The 20,304-nt window shown below is 42.8% G+C and overlaps 1 pseudogene across 1 annotated transcript in view; it reads right to left on the reverse strand.

Annotated features, from left to right (window-relative positions):
- The window catches only part of LOC308106209 (noelin-2-like), a 56,757-nt pseudogene that overhangs the window by 5,380 nt on the left and 31,073 nt on the right, over nucleotides 1-20,304 (reverse strand). The window contains exons 4-5 of the transcript in view: nucleotides 1,829-2,048; nucleotides 900-1,007 (exon numbers count right to left, since the gene is read on the reverse strand). The product of the transcript in view is annotated as a noelin-2-like (transcript). The remainder of the gene's footprint in view (nucleotides 1-899; nucleotides 1,008-1,828; nucleotides 2,049-20,304) is intronic.

The raw sequence follows: 20,304 nt of genomic DNA on the forward strand, positions 1-20,304 counted from the left end.
GAGTTTTTTCTTCCGGCACCAAAAAAAACCGGAAGTGGGCGGGAACTGCGACGCTCTATAACAGACAGCTGTCTAATCAAAGTCTCAGAGCACCTGCACCTGCATCCAACATGATGACAGCCATGTAAACAAACACACCATGTCCATTTACAACTAAACGCTGCTCTCAAGAATGTTTTTGAAAACATTTGAAGCGAGAAATAGACGACAACACTTGTTTTCACTTGTTGACAACACTTGTTTTCCGAGGCGACCGTGTCCGCCCAGCGGAACACTTATGGAATACTTTCATTACCGTAAGCAAGGACATATCGTGTAATAAGCGGGATAATAGGGCACAGCAGTGGCGGCCATTTTCCAAAAATATTTATACCAATTATTTGAAGCCTAGAATCAAGCCATCCAGGGTCCTGGTGAATCATGACCAGATTCTGGTCATGATTTAAAAAAAATAAAAGTGTATTTATTAAATATAGTACATCATATAATATATTATATAATATTCAACAACAACAAAAATCACAGAATAAAATGTTTTATGGTCAAGATTCACCAAGACCCTGGATGGCTTGATTCTAGGCTTAAAATAATTGATATAAATATTTTGGGGAAATCTCTATGGGAAAAATGCATGGACTATTTTTGAGTGGAACCAGAAAATGGGCACCACTCTATGCCCCATTGACAGCCGGTCATTTGTTGAGAATAAGAAGCCCTTCAGGGTGATTAGGCACCTCCGCTACACGTCGGTGCCTAATCATCCTGTCGGGTTTTATTTCTCAACAATGACCTGCTGGCCGTCAATTATCCCTGGCATAACTTACTTTCCATTTTCTGAAAAGTAATTTTGGACACACAAGGTTTCCGCACACACACAGTACATGCACACGCACACCTACCCTGCTGTCGGAGCTGGGAATCATGGCGTCGGTCATCCAGGAGCCAAATCGGGATCCAGAGGCCCTCACGGTAATCGGGATGCTCACACCCGGTCAAACGACCACAACCTGTGTATGAGTGACAAACACACACAGTGGTTTAAAGGACGGTGACGCATTGTGAGCTTGTAGATCTGCTATTTTCACTAGTCTGGGTCCAAGGGAGACATCAAATGTCTCTTTTGGGTCCCGAGCTAAAAAGGTTGGGAACCAAATATGGAAATGGGAGGTTTTCTGACAGCAACGATGAGCAAGATTAAAGGGTTTTGACTTTTTAAAAAGCTTCAGGGAGCACCCCGGACAGATTTTAAGTTGCTTGATTCAGTATTTAGATATTTGATATTCATTTTATCAGACACGCTCCCTTCCTATACAAACCCATTATAACTTCAAACTCCATTTTAACCATGTTAGATTCATCGAAAACACCCGTCCTTGGTTCTGGTGACTGACGTTGTCCTTCTAATACGTGAGGAGACCGTGTTTTTTCAATTCCTTTTTTCATTTATTTATTTATTTTTAAATTGAAAAAAAAAAATGTAATACAATAAAAAAAAGTAATTAAATAAAAGAAAAAAGTATTTGAAAACAACCCTCACGTATTAGGAGGGCAGGATGAGTCACCAGAACCAAGGACGAGTGTTTTTGATGAATCTAACATGTTTAAAATGGGGTTTGAAGTTATAATGGGTTTGTATAGGAAGGGGGCGTGTCTGATAAAATGAATATCAAATATCTAAATACTGAATCAAGCAACTTAAAAACTGTCCGGGGTGTTCACAAAAGCCTGAGTAGATGATAAAAGAACCCACAATTTTTTTGAAAGTGAAATATCCCTTTAAGTGGCTTTATTGGTTGTATGGGTTTGGATGCATTGCCTCTGCACATACCCAGTTTGTTCATGCAGGCGTGCAGCCTGGTCTCCAGCAGCAGAACCCTCTGCTGAAGCTCCTCGTAGTCGTAGGCGCCGATCTCCTCCTGAATGGCCGACAGGATGACGGACAGGTTGTGGAGGTCCAATCGCAGGCCGACCAAGGTCAGTAGGTCCGCCCTGTACTGTTCCACCACAGACAGCAGGGGGCGCAACTGAGTCATCTGACCCTTTAGCTCCTACAGGGGCAGGTGAGAGAGAGAGTTTATTAGGGCCCTGTGTGTGCGTGTGTGTGCAAAATGTGTATAGTTTTGTAAGGTTCCCTTGTAACATAGCTCTGTTTTACACTTTACACAATACAAAATTGTACATAAATTGTTTTGTTTTGATTGTTTTGTTCCACTTTTGCATTGGCAATATCAACATATTTTTTCTCATGCCAATAAAGCTTATTTGAACTTAATTGAAATTGAGAGAGAGAGAGAGAGAGAGAGAGAGAGAGAGAGAGAGAGGAGAGAGAGAGAGAGAGAGAGAGACACAGAGAGACAGACAGAGACAGAGACAGAGAGACAGACAGACAGAGACAGAGTGAGCGAGAGTGAGAGAGAGAGAGAGAGAGAGAGAGAGGAGAGAGAGAGAGAGAGAGAGAGAGGGAGAGAGAGGGAGAGAGAGAGAGAGAGAGTAGGAGAGAGAGAGGGAGAGAGAGGGAGAGAGAGAGAGAGAGAGTAGGAGAGGGGGATGAAGAGATGAAGTGATAGATACAGTGAGGAAATTAAATACTTTGAGCAAGACAGAAAACAAGACCATGCGGTTCTTGGCAGGTATGCTTAAACAGAGAACAATGGTACACGCACACACGCACGTGCGAGCACACGCACGCACACACGCACGCACGCACACACGCACGCACACACGCACGCACACACGCACGCACGCACTCCTACACTGGAGATGAGAATAGAGACAGAACAAAAACACTAAACAAAGAAAGCATTTGGCACCGATCAATACTTGAGGACTATTGAATATCACATTTATCTTCTTTACTTGTCAGAATGGCAATAATAATCAACCAGTCTTCAGTGTGCCCTGACTCTGGTGCAGAGAAACATAAGTAATAATAATAATAAAAATGAATTTTATTTATAATGCACTTTACATTTGAAAGAAATATCAAAGTGCTACAATCAGGGTAAAATATTAGTATAAAAAATATTTTAAAACATAGAAAATCATGTGAGGGCATAAAGTGTAGGTGTGAGTAAACTAGAAGAAGTGCTCCTCGGAGCACTGCCAGACCCCTAGTGGTTGAAATCTGAAGATCAGAGCACTACGTCACGCGAAGCTTGGCCAATCAAGGGGACAGGTAGGAAAAGAGGGACAGACCGAACGACCGACCGGCCGACCGGCAAAGCCTCATGTAGGCCGACCCCTGGGGTCTGGCAAAAATAAAACTTTATTAAAAAGGTAGGTCTTTAGTCCTCTTTTAAAAGCACCAGCAGACTGTGGTGCTCTCAGGTGGACATGGAGGTTATTCTAGAGTGGAGGAGGAGCGGCCCAGCAGAAGGTCCGGTCACCCAGGGTACAGAGCTTAGGTCACAGGTTGGTGTTACCAGAGCCCGGTCACCCAGGGTACAGAGCTTAGGTCATGGGGATGAGGAGAAGGTTGGTGTTACCAGAGCGGAGGAACTAAGTCCACACCAGAGCCAGCGAGCATGACAATGAATGAATGAACAACAAACCGGAAAACTAAATCTCCCTCCACAGACATGTCCCCCCCCCCCCCCCCCCCCACGTGGGCCTACATGTAATTTCAGAAGCAAGGTGAGATTATATGCAAGGGAAATGTATGGGGAGGTGGTCATTATTGTAAATGAATGGTCATTATTGAAAATTAAAGCCCGACAGGGGGATAATCACCCTCAAGGGCTTTCATTTTCAATAATGATCACCTCCCCATACATTTTCCTGCTTATTACACGGCTACTTAATAAATAAATTGACCCAAAAGTAACAACAAAACGAAGTATTTCCTTGCTGTAGTATTCCATAAGTATTGGGCTGGGCGGACAAGTTTGCCTCGGAAAACAAATGACAGTAGTCCATAAGGTAACCGGAAGACTCGCCCCAAAACACACTTGCCCCAATACCACCGGATTTGCCTATAATACCGTGTGTAATATAAGTGTTCTGGTATTCTTGCGTTGGTGCGCCACGATAAACAAGGAAGTGTAGTGGATCAAATAGAATCACTTGTCGGTTATTGCATCATCTATTTCTCACTTCAAATGTTTTCAAAAACTGCTTCTTGAGAGCAACGTTTAGTTGTAAATGACATTGTGCGTTTATTTACATGGCTGTCATGTTGGATAAATCATAAAATCAAGCAGCGCAGGTTAATATGAGCAGGTGCTATTAACCTTTAATTAATCTTTGATTAGACAGCGGTCTGTTATAGAGCTCATCGGTCATTATCAAGAAATAATGACCAATCAGAATCAAGCATTCAACCAAGCTGTGTAATAAAATGAAATATAGCTGCAAGCAGCAATAATACGGGGCCAGTGAATATAGAAAGAAAAAAGAAAGAAGCAATGATAAGTAATATGCACAATAAGCCATAGAAACATAGAAGACTGAACTTGAGAGAAAGAAGACCATGCAATTAACAAATGAGCATTTTAAACCCTCACTAACCCTAACCTCAGTAAAACAACGCCTAAGTCTATCCTCAAGAAACACTATGTGTAAACCCAAGAATGCCAAATTATGATCACCTCTATACATTGCCAGGGACAGGGATCGTACCAGCAACCCACGGACTCACAGGCTGCCTCTCTTCTCATTGAGCTAGATATGGCCTCCCTGACAGTGTCTGTTGACATCTATAATTATTTTCGTCCATTATGAACCAAGCCTCTGTGTCCCGAACTACTCTAGATAACTGGTTCACAAACCATTTAGCAATAAAGATTTTTTTTGTCTCCTCAGAACGAACTAGTGAAAGTAGCCGATCTACAAGCTGTTGTTTGATTGTAGATCGGCTATTTTCACAATGAAGTATGTCATACATTGAAAAGACATACTCTCTCAAATAATTATTTCTGGTTATCTTTAACAATTGCACTTGTATTAATTGACACAATCATGTTGTGTGCAATGCAACTTTAATGAAGTCTGCATCAAATGAGGCTTGAACTGGCGACCCTCAGGTTGTGAGGCACACGTTTAAGCGAGAAGCCATTGGACCAACAGACAAAACATTTGAAAAAGAGAGACAACACAGATGATACAGTTTCACGCAAATAGCTGAAAAATCCTGGGTTTAAGTGTTTTTCAAACTGCTCAAAATTGCGGACAATCTAAGGGCGAAGCTTACTGGTCAACGTGATAGATGTGTTCCTCATGAGTCAAGGCACATGTGTAAGCAGGTTTAATGGCTGTCGGCCAAACGAGGCATGACTTTTGCCTGTTTAAAGTTTGCATTTTCAAAAAATCGCTATAGCGCCATAGCCATAGTGACCAATTGGAGTAAGATTGGTTTCGGTGATGTTTGGAATGACCATCTACATTACCGCAAAGTTTAAAAGAAATGTGAGTCTGCATGTATGTGTTAGGGGCAGATGAATAATTGTCATAAAACTGCAATATTCATTGGCTCATTAAAGCTTCATTTTTTCACTTGGAAAAAATCCGCTCCCTATTTTATGTCGGCATAGGTCCAAAGTTCATGTGTAAAAAGTTTCGTGCAAATTGCTCAAAAATCCCAGGATTCCATAGATTTTAACAGTTTTTCAGAGTGTGAAAGTTGTTCATCATGAGTAGACGCATGTGTGTATGGAAGTTTTATTGCTGTAGGTCAAACAGGGTATGAGTTGTACCTGTTCAAAGTTGGCATTTTCAATTGAGTGCTATAGCGCCACCTTTTGACGAAAGATTGTGAGATTTATTTCTTGATAGTTTTTCATGACCATCTATCATATGGCAGAGTTTCGTAAAAAGCGTATGCACGGTTCAGCCAGAACTGCGAAAAGTGGCAGAAGGAGAAGAAACGAAATAATGCCGATATTAAAACAGGGCCTGCTGCCATGCTGGCAAGCTGGCCCCGTAATTAACATAAGAGAACAATAGTTGTAAGTTGTAACAATAACTATATATTGTATCATTATGATTGACAGTTAATAATGAAATACTATGAGGCATAGGAACAACAGCACCCATCATTACAGTATGACCAGAGATGTGTGGCTCAAATGTGATCTTTAGGACTGACTGTCCTGATACACATAACAACTTTATAATCAACAGACAACATAAACAACAGCGAGCAACAATATGAAAGACTGATTGATTGATTGATTGATTGATTGATTGATTGATTGATTGATTGATTGATTGATTGATCGATCGATTGATTGAATACTTTAGTAACAGTTTGCAAAGACAAGCACAGGGAAGTACAGTTCAATAGAAGGTCTGTTCAGAGGATTTTAAACCCAAGAAAGCACTATGGCTTGTTTCCATTGGGATCCTTTATTTTCACTCAATTCATCGACACATGGCAATACAGCAGCTAAAATGAAATGTTTTGTGTCAAAGAATGATGTATGCAGACATGGTTGAAGTGTCTCCATTGTTAGTATGAGCTCAAGGTAATAGAAGGCAACAGAAGGCAGTGACTGGGGGACAACAGGCCTTGGGTCTGATTTAAACACAGTTGCCTTTGTGAGCCTTTGTGAGCCTTTGTGAGCTCTACCATCTCTGATCACCAGGGAGGCAGCAGTCTGCAGACAGCACCCTTGTCTCGTTCAACTTCTTACAAAGAGAAGGCATGCAGCGGATTGACACAGCAAATTGAGGACATCAAGATAAACGATCAAAAGGATTTAGCCTTTCAATGAAGAGAGTGAGTGCTGCAGAGAAAAGACAGGTGCTGAGAGAGAGAGAGAGAGAGAGGGGGGGGGGGAGAGAGGGACCCTGGAGTGCAGAACATGAAAGGGGGAAATGACAGGAGATTGAAGGAGGACGACTAGACCGGAGGGAGAGCTAGAGCTAGAGAGAGAGAGCAGAATGAAAGGAGAGAAAGCTAGACGAGAGAGAGAGAGAGACGAATGAAAGGAGGGCTTTAAAATAAATAATCAAGGAGCAAACAACAAAAGCTGAGATTGAAGAGTGACAAGCAATATCCTGTGTTCATTTCTTCATCTCCTCCTACGAGCATGCACGCACGCACGCACTCACACGCACGCACGCACGCACACGCACACACACACACACACACACACACACACACACACACACACACACACACACACACACACACACACACACACACACACACACACACACACAGTAAAATCCTCACACACACACACACACACACAGTAAAATCCTCAATGTTCATGTGTCCAAGTAATAGTATGTAACCGGAAGTGCCTTTTACACCTGTCTAGGCACCTATTGGTTTACATAACCCATGTAGCGATCAGCTGTTTCGCCGTGTGCTCTTCAATGACACACGTACGCGTCTGGTCACACAGAAAGTCTGTCTCTGTCTCCGGCTTCAGACAGCAGCCATAAATTTCACTTTGAAAAGTTAATCTGTGTAACTGAGTAGGTATTGTTTACTCTGTCGCTACCAGTGAATGTTTTTTTCTCCAAAGTCAACGCGACAGAACCAGTGTTGATTTCGTCGACTTGTCGACCACCTTTTTTTCACTGACAAAAACTAGATAAAAACAAAATAAAAACTAAGCTATGATGACTAAAACTAAGACAAAATAAAAACTAGACTAAAATAGTGAGGGACGAGTGGAGAAGAGATCCACCAGAACTTAAAGACAAGTAATTTTATGTTTGGTTCGGGTGTTGCGCTCTGAAAATAGCAGATCTACAACAATCAACTGTAGATTTTGTCGACTATAATCTTATGATATTTAGTCAACTAAAACTAGACTAACAGTAAAACATTATAGATGAGTAAAATGTGACTAAAACTAAATGGAATTTTATTCAAAAGACTATGACTAAAACTAAAAAACAAAAATTGCTGTCAAAATCAACACTGGACAGAACTTCTGGTATTTAACGACATGGATTGCTTGCCACTGCAGGTTCGAGGGCATATTTTCCTCCCAGACAAACATTTGTTCAGAGTTATATATTCGAGCCAAAGCCAAATGAAGCGTAGTATACCTGTGAGATGTGAGTGGCATTTGACTATTTTTTTTTTATCCCTCAACAGAAGTCAAATCCTCAGTTTTCATGTAGGCTATCCATTTTTCACTCAACAGTGTAAATGCATTAAAGGGATATTTCACTTTCAAAAAAACTTTTGGTAATTCTATCATCTACTCAGGCCTTTGTGAGCCCCCCAGACAGTTTTTAAGTTGCTCGATTCAGTATTTATATATTTGATATTCATTTTATCACACACGCCCCCTTCCTATACAAACCCATTGTAACTTCGAACTCCATTTTAACCAGGTTAGTTTCGTCGAAAACACCCGTCCTTGGTTCTGGTGACTCACCCTGCCCTCCTAATGCGTGAGGGGGCCGTGTTTTTCCGATACTTTTTTTCATTTATTTTATTTTATTTTTTTATTGTATTTAATTTTTTGCATTTTCCAAAAAAAATATTTAAAATAAATGAAAAAAGTAATTGAAAAAACACGGCCCCCTCGCGTATTAGGGGGGCAGGGTGAGTCACCAGAACCAAGGACGGGTGTTTTTGATGAATCTATCATGGTTAAAATGGAGTTTGAAGTTACAATGGGTTTGTATAGGAAGGGGGCGTGTCTGATAAAATGAATATCAAATGTCTAAATACTGAATCGAGCAACTTAAAAACTGTCTGGGGGGCTCACAAAGGCCTGAGTAGACGATAAAATGACCAAAAGTTTTTTTGAAAGTGAAATATCCCTTTAAACCCTGTTTTTCTGCCTGTAAACCAAACGTGTAGCCAACATGTGAGGTGTGACTGGCATTGAAATGTTAATCGATATTTACAAGTGTGTGTGTGTGTGTGTGTGTGTGTGTGTGTGTGTGTGTGTGTGTGTGTGTGTGTGTGTGTGTGTGTGTGTGTGTGTGTGTGTGTGTGTGTGTGTGTTTGTACAAGGAGGACACTTGAGCTTTGGAACAGCATATACCGCGACAGTTATGAAAAGGAAAAGGACTTAATATTGTCATTGTAATAATAGTATAGCCTATATTCTAGGCTATAGATGTGTGGGCCAGGCTACTAGAAGTGAGAGCCGAGCAGCTGCCCGAACCTCCAGTAGTAATGCAAGCACACACACGCACGCGCGCGCGCGCACACACACACACACACACACACACACACACACACACACACACACACACACACACACACACACACACACACACACACACACACACACACACACACACACACACACACACACACACACACACACACACACACACACACACACACACACACACACACACACACAGACCAGGTGGTCAGTATAGAACACTGCATAGCTAATGCCTCCTACGGCTATCTTCTCTCCTCTCTTCGCCCTGCCTCTAATCTCAACCTTCCCTTTCATGTCTTTATCTATATACCCTCTCTCTCATCCTCCCTCTCTCTCTCTCTCTCTCTCTCATCTCGCTCCTTCTCGTCGGCCTCTTTCCACCTCCCTCTATCTCTCTGTCCCTCTCTCCTTCTCTCTCTCTCTCTCTCTCTCTCTCTCTCTCTCTCTCTCTCTCTCTCTCTCTCTCTCTCTCTCTCTGCCCTTCATCTCTCCCGTCCCTCCATTTTCAGCTCATCCCTCTCTTTTCCGGAGCAGGAAAGAAAGAACGACTGGGGTGTATTGTAAATCACTGGTTCTCCTCAACATCGGGGCCAACTGGCGGTTCAAATGGACAATTTACAGAGTTGTATATCGTTGCTGTCGGGCAGAAACCTCTTATCTCCATGTTGTTCTGTTTTTTTCGTAAATTAACACCCACTACTCCATACCCGTGGGGAGATATGCGCCTCACCACCGTCGACCGACCACCACAGAGGTTTCTTAAATTATAGGAGGATACTACAGCATCACACAAAAGCATCAAAAGTAGCAGATCTACAAGCTCGAAACGCGGCACGAAGCGACGCGTTTTGAGCTTGTGTATCTGCTACTTCTGCTGTTTTTGAATTTGAATCCTGAAAAGTAACAGTTTTTGGTGCTGATTTTTTTTTCTCCCACTGATAATATACTATAATATAGTACCTGCCTGCTTGCTCTGGGGAGAGAAATAGAATTTTGACCGTCAGCTAAAAATGTGTGTCAAAACAGAAACAGGATCGTGTCAAAAGCTTGTGTCCAACCTATAGACACATGTAGGATCTTAAATGTATCAATATATAGGCCTACCAAATTCAACCACCCCCAATCGTATAAGTTATATTGTATTAACATACTCGAAAACAAGGGTTCCCAAACTTTTCAGGCCGCGACCCCCCCAAAAATCATATTTGAACGGCCGACCCGCCACGCTGACAAGCACTTGGAATTGTAGGCATTACATTTAGTTTGACTTTGACTCGGTTCCACAGATACATATTGTGAAAATAGCCAAAGTGTGATGTATTTGTATATAATGTTATTTGCATTGTGTATGTATTTATATTATATGTATTACATTATTTAATAATGAGTGCATTTCTTGTATTTCTTCGCAGCTGCACATTCAGTGGTACTAATTTATGCGAGAGGGCCTCTTTATGTACACCCTTGAAGGGGAACTTTGACCTCTGTTGACCTCTCAGACCATTGTGTGTAAATGAGATCGTTTGAACACAGCTGAGGAAACCAATGACTTTGTGAGCTATCTATGTATGTATGTCAGACACAGCAAATTGAACGTATGGATTTGTGGTGTAATTAACCCTTTAAGACCTGAGGCCAATTGTACAAAATTAATGTCTTCTAAATCCTAACAGTTTTCTGAAAAACATATGTTTCTCTATCAGTGGTTCTCAATCTTTTTCATGTCAAAGACCCCAAAATGATATGTATTTGGCTGCCGACCCCCACATCTCAAAATATTTTGTTCCAAGGACCCCCCAGAAGAAAAGATTTGAGTTACAAATGTTCGCTTTAAAAAAATATATATTATTCAAAGGTTTGCACAAATTTTCACGATTTTTCAAAAATAGCAGATCTACAAGCTCATAACAGCTATGAGCTATTTTTGAAAGACACAGTGGCTTGTACATTCTAAATCTACTAAAAAGGTCTTAAAAGTCATTAAATTGTAACTTCATAAATGTGCAGATACCCTGTATACACTGTATGTTGGTTTGTTTACTGTTGAGTGAGAAAACAATGTTGCACACTAAGCTAATCATCTGGGGACCCCCACAAAATAATTTGGGAGGGTCCCCCAATTTGTGAACCCTTGCTCTACCATTACAGATTGGACAAAATAACATTTTAATCACTATTAACCAATACATAATAGTACTTCCACCGACACCGCTGTTGGCTGGTGTTTAGTGGGTGTTGTTTCCATGTAGAGCCTCCCTCCATCTCCTCTGGGACCAGGATCATGTTTAGTTATTGATAAGCTATGGATCAACACATTACATATTCATGATGCTAACATTTTATGTGTCTCTGAGGATTATCCTAATGAGGACCCTATAGAGCAGTGGTTCTTCAAACTGGGGGTCCCCAGAGGATTAGCATTAATGTGCTAACATTGTTTTCTCACTCAGTAAACAAACCAACATACAGTATACAGGGTATCTGTACATTTATAGTGCAAGTGGCAATTTAAGACCTTTTAATCCATTAAGACGCATCTGTGTCATTTTAAGATTTATTTGGCTATTAAAAAATAGCAGATCAGGGGGCACGGTGGCGCAGTCGGTAGCGCTGTCGCCTCACAGCTAGAAGGTCCTGGGTTCGATTCCCGCAGGGGACGCTGTGGGTGCTGGGGGCGTGTTCTCTCCTCCGCGTCATCAGTGCCCATACCCTAGGTGGGGTTGGCGAAAGGGCCTTTCTGTGTGGAGTTTGCATGTTCTCCCCGTGTCTCCTAGGGTAGGTACCCTCACAAAAACATGCAGTAATCCTGGTCACTATACTGCCTCCCCCTGGCCAGCCGGGGCGCCTGATGGAGGGGAAGGGAACTGGTTGGAATAACGTGTTCCTTCCACGCGCTACGTCCATCTAGGGAAACTCTCCCCTGTCAGGTGACAAGAAGGTCAGTTGGCTCTCATGCATTGAAGGAGGCATGAGCTCGGCCCTGGCCTCCCTAGGTTGGCAGAGGGAAGGTAGTGCCCAGGATTACATAGACAATTGGCACTGGGTGTAAAAAATAGGGTTACAAAATCGTGGGATAAAAATTTAAGAGTAAAAAATAGCAGATCTACAAGCTCATAGCACGGCACCGAGTGCCGCGCTATGAGCTTTTAGATCTGCAAAAAAAAAATGTAATCATGAAAATGTGTGTAAATCTTTGAATATATATATTTTTAAAGCAAACGTTTGTAACTCAAAGCTTCTGGGGGGGGGGGGGTCCCTGGAACAAAACATTTTACAAATGTTCGCTTACAAAATTATATACAGTATTCAAAGATTTGCACACATTTTCAAGAAAAAAAAAAAAGGCAGATCTACAAGCTCATAGCACGGCACTCGGTGCCGCGCTATGAGCTTGTATATCTGCTATTTTTGATTAACCAAAGATATCAAAAATGACAGAGATGGGTTAATACCGCTAAAAAGAAGAAGGAAAAATAAGACCATTTACTGTGTCAAAGTAATCAACAAACTATCCTATAAAAACATTTCAAACATTGTCAAATATTACCTAAGAAAGAGGAAAACATTTTTGAAAACAGTTGATCTGCTATTTTAGCAATATTTATCTGTGGAGTCTATCTACATTCTATGCCTCCACTCCTTCCAAGTGCTTGTCAGGGTGGTGGGTCCTGACTCCTCAGTTCAAATAAGATTATTTTGGGAGGTCTGAAAAGATAGCCGATGTATATATGGAGTTCAACTTGTTAAAATGATTTTGATGCTTTAAACAGCGAAAATAAAACTTAAATGGAGTTCATAGATTAGCCGAAAGCGATCCTTTCTCCCTTACCTAACTTCTTGTCTTGATGTTTGTATCATGGATTCCATGGCAGCCAGCAACATTGGATAATGATAATAATGTTGGATCGCACATCAAAGGCAGAGCCACGGCTCCTTAATTAACTTATTCAATCCAGGGAACGCATGTCTGTCATTTTAGACTTTCTTTGGCTATTCAAAAATAGCAGATATACAAGCTCAAGCTCGAGCTTGTAGATCTGCTACTTTGGAAAAATCTTGAACATTTGTGCAAATCTTTTTTAACTCAAATCTTTGCTTCTGGGGGGTCCCTGCAAACAACATATTTTGATTGGGATCGGTGGCCCAAAAATATTGGGGGTCCCCGACATGAAAAAGTTTAAGAACCACTGATGTAACAACAGTTAGGATTTTAGAAGACATTTGTAAAGATTTGCACATATTTTCATGATTTTCAGCACTATGTAACTGTCTACCCCGAATTTCTACCCCGTTTCCTGCGCAAGGGCATTTTTGCTGTTGTCATGGCTGCCAGTTCCCACCTGATGTTGTGTGGGAGTCCCGCCTGCTCCAGATCGTACTGAATAACTGCTAGTTTGCATAACGTCTTCAGACTAGGACTTAAGTCCAAGATCTGTAAGATGGGCTGTGCATGGTTTCTGTATCCTCCAAAGAGGATGACACGATCTCTCACCATGGAACACCACATACCAGAACTCCAGTCCTGGTCTATCCCCTTTGGCTCAACCTTCTTCCATGAGAAGGTCTTGGCATTTAACTTCCACAGATCATTGAACTGCCACTCACACACAGCATTAATCCTGAGGATGTAACCACCAAATATGTACAGCTCTCCTTTGTAGGTAAAGGCTGAATGACCCCAGCGTCCTGCTGGAAGATGTGCAGAAGGCGTGTTCAGCCAGATGTTGGTCTCTGTATCAAACACACTGATGTTGTTGTAGTATTCCCCCTGTTCCCCACGGCCCCCAAATACAAACATCTTTGTCCCGATGATGGTGGCAGAGTGAAGATGTGAAGCAGGTGGCGGAGTACCTCTGGTTTTAAGTAAAGACCAGACCATTGTGGCGGTGTCCAACTTGTAGATGTCATTAAGAGGTCCAGTCTTGCTGTATCCTCCATAGATAAACATGATCTTCCCCAAGACACAGGCTGAGTGGACGGCCCTCGATGCAGGAACAAACCCAGAAATCTCTGGCTTTACCCATCTGTGGGTGTCGACATCAAATGCATAAAGAACGTTGTCAAAGTAGTCCCCTGTGACGGTAACCCAGTTGACGTTGGCATCCTGTATTCTCTTACAATTCACTAAACCCCCCCAGATGTAGACGGTAGATTCTATCAGCACAGCTGTGTGGCCAAAGCGCATGGAGGGAACCTCAACGGGACTTCTTCCTCCTCTTCTAGGTGTTTCTGGGGGAAACTTCATCCAGCGTAAATTCACTGTGTTGAAGACGCTCACATCAATCTGATCCATGGTGTGGGATTTGTCCTCAAAGTACCCTCCAAAGTAATACACCTTGTCCCCCGCTGGCACAGCAGAACTATCAAGTAAATGTGACTCTGGTCCTCTCTTCGGGCGCACAGGACCTCTTTTCATGGGCAACGTCCACACCGTCCAGAACATCTCAATCTGCCTCTGTCAGTCTGACTGTCTGTCTGTCTGTCTAACTGTCCGTGTGTCCCTCTGTCCAACACCCTCTCGATGTACGTAACATCTTATATAGGTTGATCAGAGCTTTGTTCTGATGTCACACAACACAAACCATTGCCAGCAACACAGATTCACGCTCTGGCATTAACGACTTCTGATTCTTTGAAAGTCGACTTGTCTGTCAGTAAAGTCAAAATTGTGTCGACGCCCCTTTTTTGATGACGTCACCAAACTGACACGGGGGGGGGGGACCACACAGACTGCTGTGCAATAATGAGCAGCAGTTAGCGACAGACTCGACTGCCCTAGTGTGTCTGATATCATGTCTAGATGGGCGGGTTCAAAATCTCCGGAGAAAAATTCCGCCAGATCCTATTGGTTCCTATTGTCCGTCAGCCCGTGCCCCGCCCCGCTCCCCTCCTCCTCCCAAATGTGTAGCATTGAGAGCCCTGACGTCACAACATTTGGAGCGACGCCCACTGCACTCTGGTTGGTTGGGGAAATGAAACACTTCCTATGCCCGGAACATCAACTGGTTGGTCCAGGCTTTTACTTTTTAGCAAAACTAACAAATAAAAGCCTCGAGATCGAGGCTACTTTAAGCCTTAAGGGTTAAGGGTTAAGTGGTGTCATGCTCAGGGAGAAGGGAGCGCCACGTTTTTGGAAACTCCAGCATGCTTGGTGTGCATTAGAGGCGCTTTTCTCTGCTGGCCGAAAACTCAAATATTTTCAACTCAGGCGCCTGGAAGCACTGCCAGGCAAGCGCCCAGGCGTTTGCAGCTGAGAAAAAAAAGCCTAGTGGACACGGGACCTAACACCTTCTGGAACCCCTTCAGTAACATTAACACCGCTGTTATTTCCGTGCCTGTGATGCGGAACAAAAACAACGAATCTACAAGCTCTCATCGCGTCGTGCCGCTATGTGTTGTGAGCTTGTAGATCTGCTACGTTCTTTGCTGCGTAAGCATGGGGTCCTAAAACAGCTGTCTGAACTGCCTGGCTATATGCCTGTCTTAAATATATAACTGATCTAGGATGGTGGCTCAATTTCCTCTGTGCCCTTGCTCAGGGACACCTCGACACATTGCCGGGGCTCGAACCTGGGACCTTCTGTTTCCACAGCCGGCCCTCTCTACCCAGTCAGCTATGGCGTCCCTATGCTCCATTTACGTATACAGTACAAATACAACACTGCCATCGGGCACGCTCGTACCACCTGATGTCAGCCGGCTATACTAACAGCTTGTACCTGTTCATCCGACTGCAGGGATTGGCCTTAATGAATTTATCAGACCTGCGGGCCTGACACGGTTAAATTTGGATCACCGTGGAATGATAGCACTATGGCACAACACACACCATGAGCACAGAGGAGGATCTCATCTCACAGCTTTAACCCATTCAATCCAGGAACGCATTTACAAAATGTCTTCTAAATCCTAACAGGTTCCTGAAAAACCTGTGTTGCTAAAATATCAGTGGTTCCCCAAATTTGTCATGACAAGGACCCCAAAATGATATACATTTAGCCCCTGACCCTCATCTCAAAATATTTCGTTCCAGGGACCCCCAGAAGCAAAGATTTAAGTTACAAAGGTTGGCCTTAAAAATATATATATTGAAAGATTTGCACAAATATTCACGTTAAAAAAAAATTGCAGATCTACAAGCTCATAGCACGGCACTCGGTGCCGTGCTATGAGCTTGTATATCGGCTATTTTTGAATAGCCCAATGTATAAAATAATGGTCATAGCTAAAATCTAAAATTACACAGACGCGTTCCCGGATTGGATGGATTAACTTAGCAGTCTCTCAGGAGGTACCAGAAGAGCAGCCATCTGCTCGCTGGAAGGTTCCCCAGCTCCTCCTGTCCTTGGCTGCGAGTCGAAGAGACCTCGAGGAAGACCCTGAACCCCTAAGGCCCCCCGTGTGCCATTTCTGCAGTCTGTCAGCCTCGTAACCATGGTACCATGGACAGTTTAGAAGAAAGGGTTGGCTGAGGATAATCCATCTCTCGGCGATTATACACACAGCCTGATTAATTAATGGAGCGAGTAAAAGCATTGCCGAGCCATGAGTCTATCTCAGGGATGTCAAACATACGGCCCGCGGGCCGGATCAGGCCCGCTAGCTAGTTTAATCCGGCCCGCGAGATGATTTTGCAAAGCATAAAAAATAAATAAAAATAAAAATAAAAAAATTCTTTATTTTTTTTTTTTGTGCCAAAAAATTTTTAATATTTTTTTTGCCAAGTCTACACCTGCAACCACACGTAACTTCCACTTTCCTCTTCTTCTTCCTCGTCTTTGTATTGGTATTGTTTGTGTTGGAGCGCCTCAGTGCGGCTGCAGAGTTCATGTGCAACCTCTTCCAGAGAGAGATAGAGACACTAGAAACTCTCCTGGAGACACAAAACAAACTGTGTAGACTTGGCCCCTTGAAATAATTTTTTTTTTTTTTTTTTAACACATTTTTTTTTCTTAACGGTAATCGATTAATTAATCGGTAAGGCATAACGGTAAACGGTTAATAAAATGTCTCCATTTGGCCATCCCTATTTGTGAAGTTTACATTTTCAGAATGTGCTTGTACTAACTAAGACTAAGTAAAGTAAACAAAGAAAACTATCTGAAGTTGTTGTTATTGTTATTATTAGTTATTATGCCATGATTTTACCGGTCCGGTACCGGTCCGGTACCGGTCCGGCCCTCTGGCCCTCTGGCCCTCCTCCATGTGGCCCCTGAGCTAAAATGAGTTTGCCATCCCTGGTCTATCTCCTGTTTCTGTAGCGTGAGGCAGCTTGATGTACAAGTTACACCCTAGTGATGGGAAAAAAACGGTCATTTCAGTCAACAAGCGATTTTGTTCACGTTCACGGCAACGATCCGTTCAAATGATTCGTTCAAATGATTCGTTCAAATGATTCGTTCAAATGATTCGTTCAAATGATTCGTTCAAATGATTCGTTCAAATGATTCGTTCAAATGATTCGTTCAAATGATTCGTTCAAATGATTCGTTCAAATGATTCGTTCAAATGATTCGTTCATTAGCGCTATTGTCTAGTGAAAAGCAACTCAACCCCACCACTGTCAGACGTCTGTCGCGGGAACAGCCCGCCCTCCGTTCCTGTGTACGGGGGGAGGGGGAGGGGACGGGGGGCATGAACGAAAGCGTGAACGTAACAGCTTCAGGATGTGAACGGGTTCTTTCACGTTCCCGCCAAAGAACTAGTTATTTTGAACGAATCGATCATGAACGACCCATCACTACCCTGGACATGACACTAGTTATGTCACAGGGACTTACTCCCGATCCAACCCTAGATGCGGTGTGCGAAGGAGGGAGGCATCGGGTCCCGTTTTTAGAGTCTTTGGTATGAGGCGGCCGGGGATCGAACCCCGACCTCCCAGCTTCAGGGTCGAGGGGCACACACTTTGTCCACCGTGTCTGTCTGTCAGACAGCACACACTTTGTCCACCGTGTCTGTCTGTCCAGATAGCACACACTTTGTCCACTGTTTCTGTCTGTCCAGGCAGCACACACTTTGTCCACTGTGTCTGTCTGTCCAGGCAGCACACACTTTGTCCACTGTGTCTGTCTGTCCAGGCAGCACACACTTTGTCCACTGTGTCTGTCTGTCCAGGCAGCACACACTTTGTCCACCGTGTCTGTCTGTCCAGGCAGCACAAACTTTGTCCACTGTGTCTGTCTGTCCAGACAGCACACACTTTGTCCACTGTGTCTATCTTTCCAGACAGCAAACACTTTGTCCACTGTGTCTGTCAGACTCAGACAGCAAACACTTTGTCCACTTGTGTCTGTTGCCAGAAACGGTGAAACCTCTGAGACAAAATTATGTCAAAGCCCGTCAGAGGTTGATTCAGAACTCAGAGCTGAGACGTACTGTAATGGTTTTGTCCTATATAAGAACTTTGTTCGATTTGGCAAAGCCCTCACTGGTTCTTGGTGTTCTGCCATGGCGGTGTGTGAGTGAATGTGAAGTACTTTGTAAAGCACATTTGAGTGGTCAGAGAGACTACAGAAAAACATCTATACCTGTAAATGCAGTCCATTTATGTTTCAAAGGTGGATTCAATGGTAGCTTTGCTGGAACGTGGCGTTATTACTGCTGGGCTCAGGAGGAGCCTTTTTGGAAGAGATTCTGAATGCGGAACTTCAATTCTGCATAATCTACATGAGACCAATGTTTATTGCATACAAAGGGATGTACATAGCACGCCATGATAGAATAGTGGAACTCATATAAAAAAATCATGCACCCTCAGTGAGAATGTACAAACATTCCCGTGTCATTTCATCCATGTTTCATCTCTGTGATAACCCAGACATATTTACATCTTTGACAGCTAATACACCAGATGTTGTTGTGGTTGATGAAGAGTCCAGAGAAGTGTTTGTATTAGAGATAGCCTGCACCTTTGACCCTAGCCTTGAGGAAGCCTTTATGACCAAGGTCATTAAATACCAACAACTTCTACATACCATCTCAGAGCTGGGCTATAGGTGCAGACTATATATATTTTTATATTTGGCAGCCTAGGACATACCCACAGACTGGTTGTTAGAGGGTTCCAACAACTTGGGATGCCCAAAAAGGAGGCAAAAAGGCTGGCAAAGTATTGTTCTGTCTCTGCTATAATTGGCAGCCACCACATATGGCGGAGACACTGTTACTTATACCCATAGAGTACTGAGTGACATGCTTATTGTATCATGAAGACGTATTCCATGATTTTGTGATGTAATCTTACTGCACCTTTAATATTTGTGTCCTTGTATACTCTCCTTTGTGTGGACATAAATAAATGGTTAAAATATGTGTGTGTGTGTGTGTGTGTGTGTGTGTGTGTGTGTGTGTGTGTGTGTGTGTGTGTGTTAGTGTGTGTGTGTGTGTGTGTGTGTGTGTGTGTGTGTGTGTGTGTGTGTGTGTGTGTGTGTGTGTGTGTGTGTGTGTGTGTGTGTGTGCGTGCACGTGCGCCTGAGCTTGTATTACTACTGGAGGTTCGGGGCGTGCAGCCTGTCTCGCACATCTAAGCCTAGAATATTGGCTATACTATTATTACAATGACAAAATTAAGTCCTTTTCTTTTTCATAACTGTCGCAGTATATGCTGTTCTAAAGCTCAAGTGTCCTCCTTGTACTTACACACACACACACACACATGTGTGTGCGTGTGCGTGCGCGCAGTGGTGGAAAGTAACTAAGTACATATACTCAAGTACTGTACTTAAGTACAATTTTGAGGAATTTTTACTTTACTGGAGTGTTTCCAATTTTCAATTATCTTACTTCTACTCCACTACATCTCAAAGGCAAATATTATACTTTTTACTCCACTACAATTATTTGAAAACTTTTGTTACTAGTTACTTTGTAGATTTTGATTATTATTACGAAACCCAGGGTTACGTATGTAACCCCGGTTTTATTAGTAACGTAAGTAAGGTACTTACTATGGGATATCATCGTCCCCTGGCGTTTGCACAGAGCACAACAGGACTCCCAAATTCCAATTCCTATTGGATAGGGTCATGTGACGCAAAACACCGGCGACCGGTTGTGGTATAAATACCACTGCGTCACATGGACTCGCCCTCTGAAACCTTCCACTCTGCATGCCACACTGCGCACAGAGGGGGTTAAAAACGTAAGTACCTTACTTACGTTACTAATAAAACCGGGGTTACATACGTAACCCTGGGTTATTATGACGTAAGCT

Source organism: Gymnoscopelus braueri (assembly GCF_963280865.1).
Source record: "Gymnoscopelus braueri genome assembly, chromosome: 2".
Classification (NCBI taxonomy): Eukaryota; Metazoa; Chordata; class Actinopteri; order Myctophiformes; family Myctophidae; genus Gymnoscopelus; species Gymnoscopelus braueri.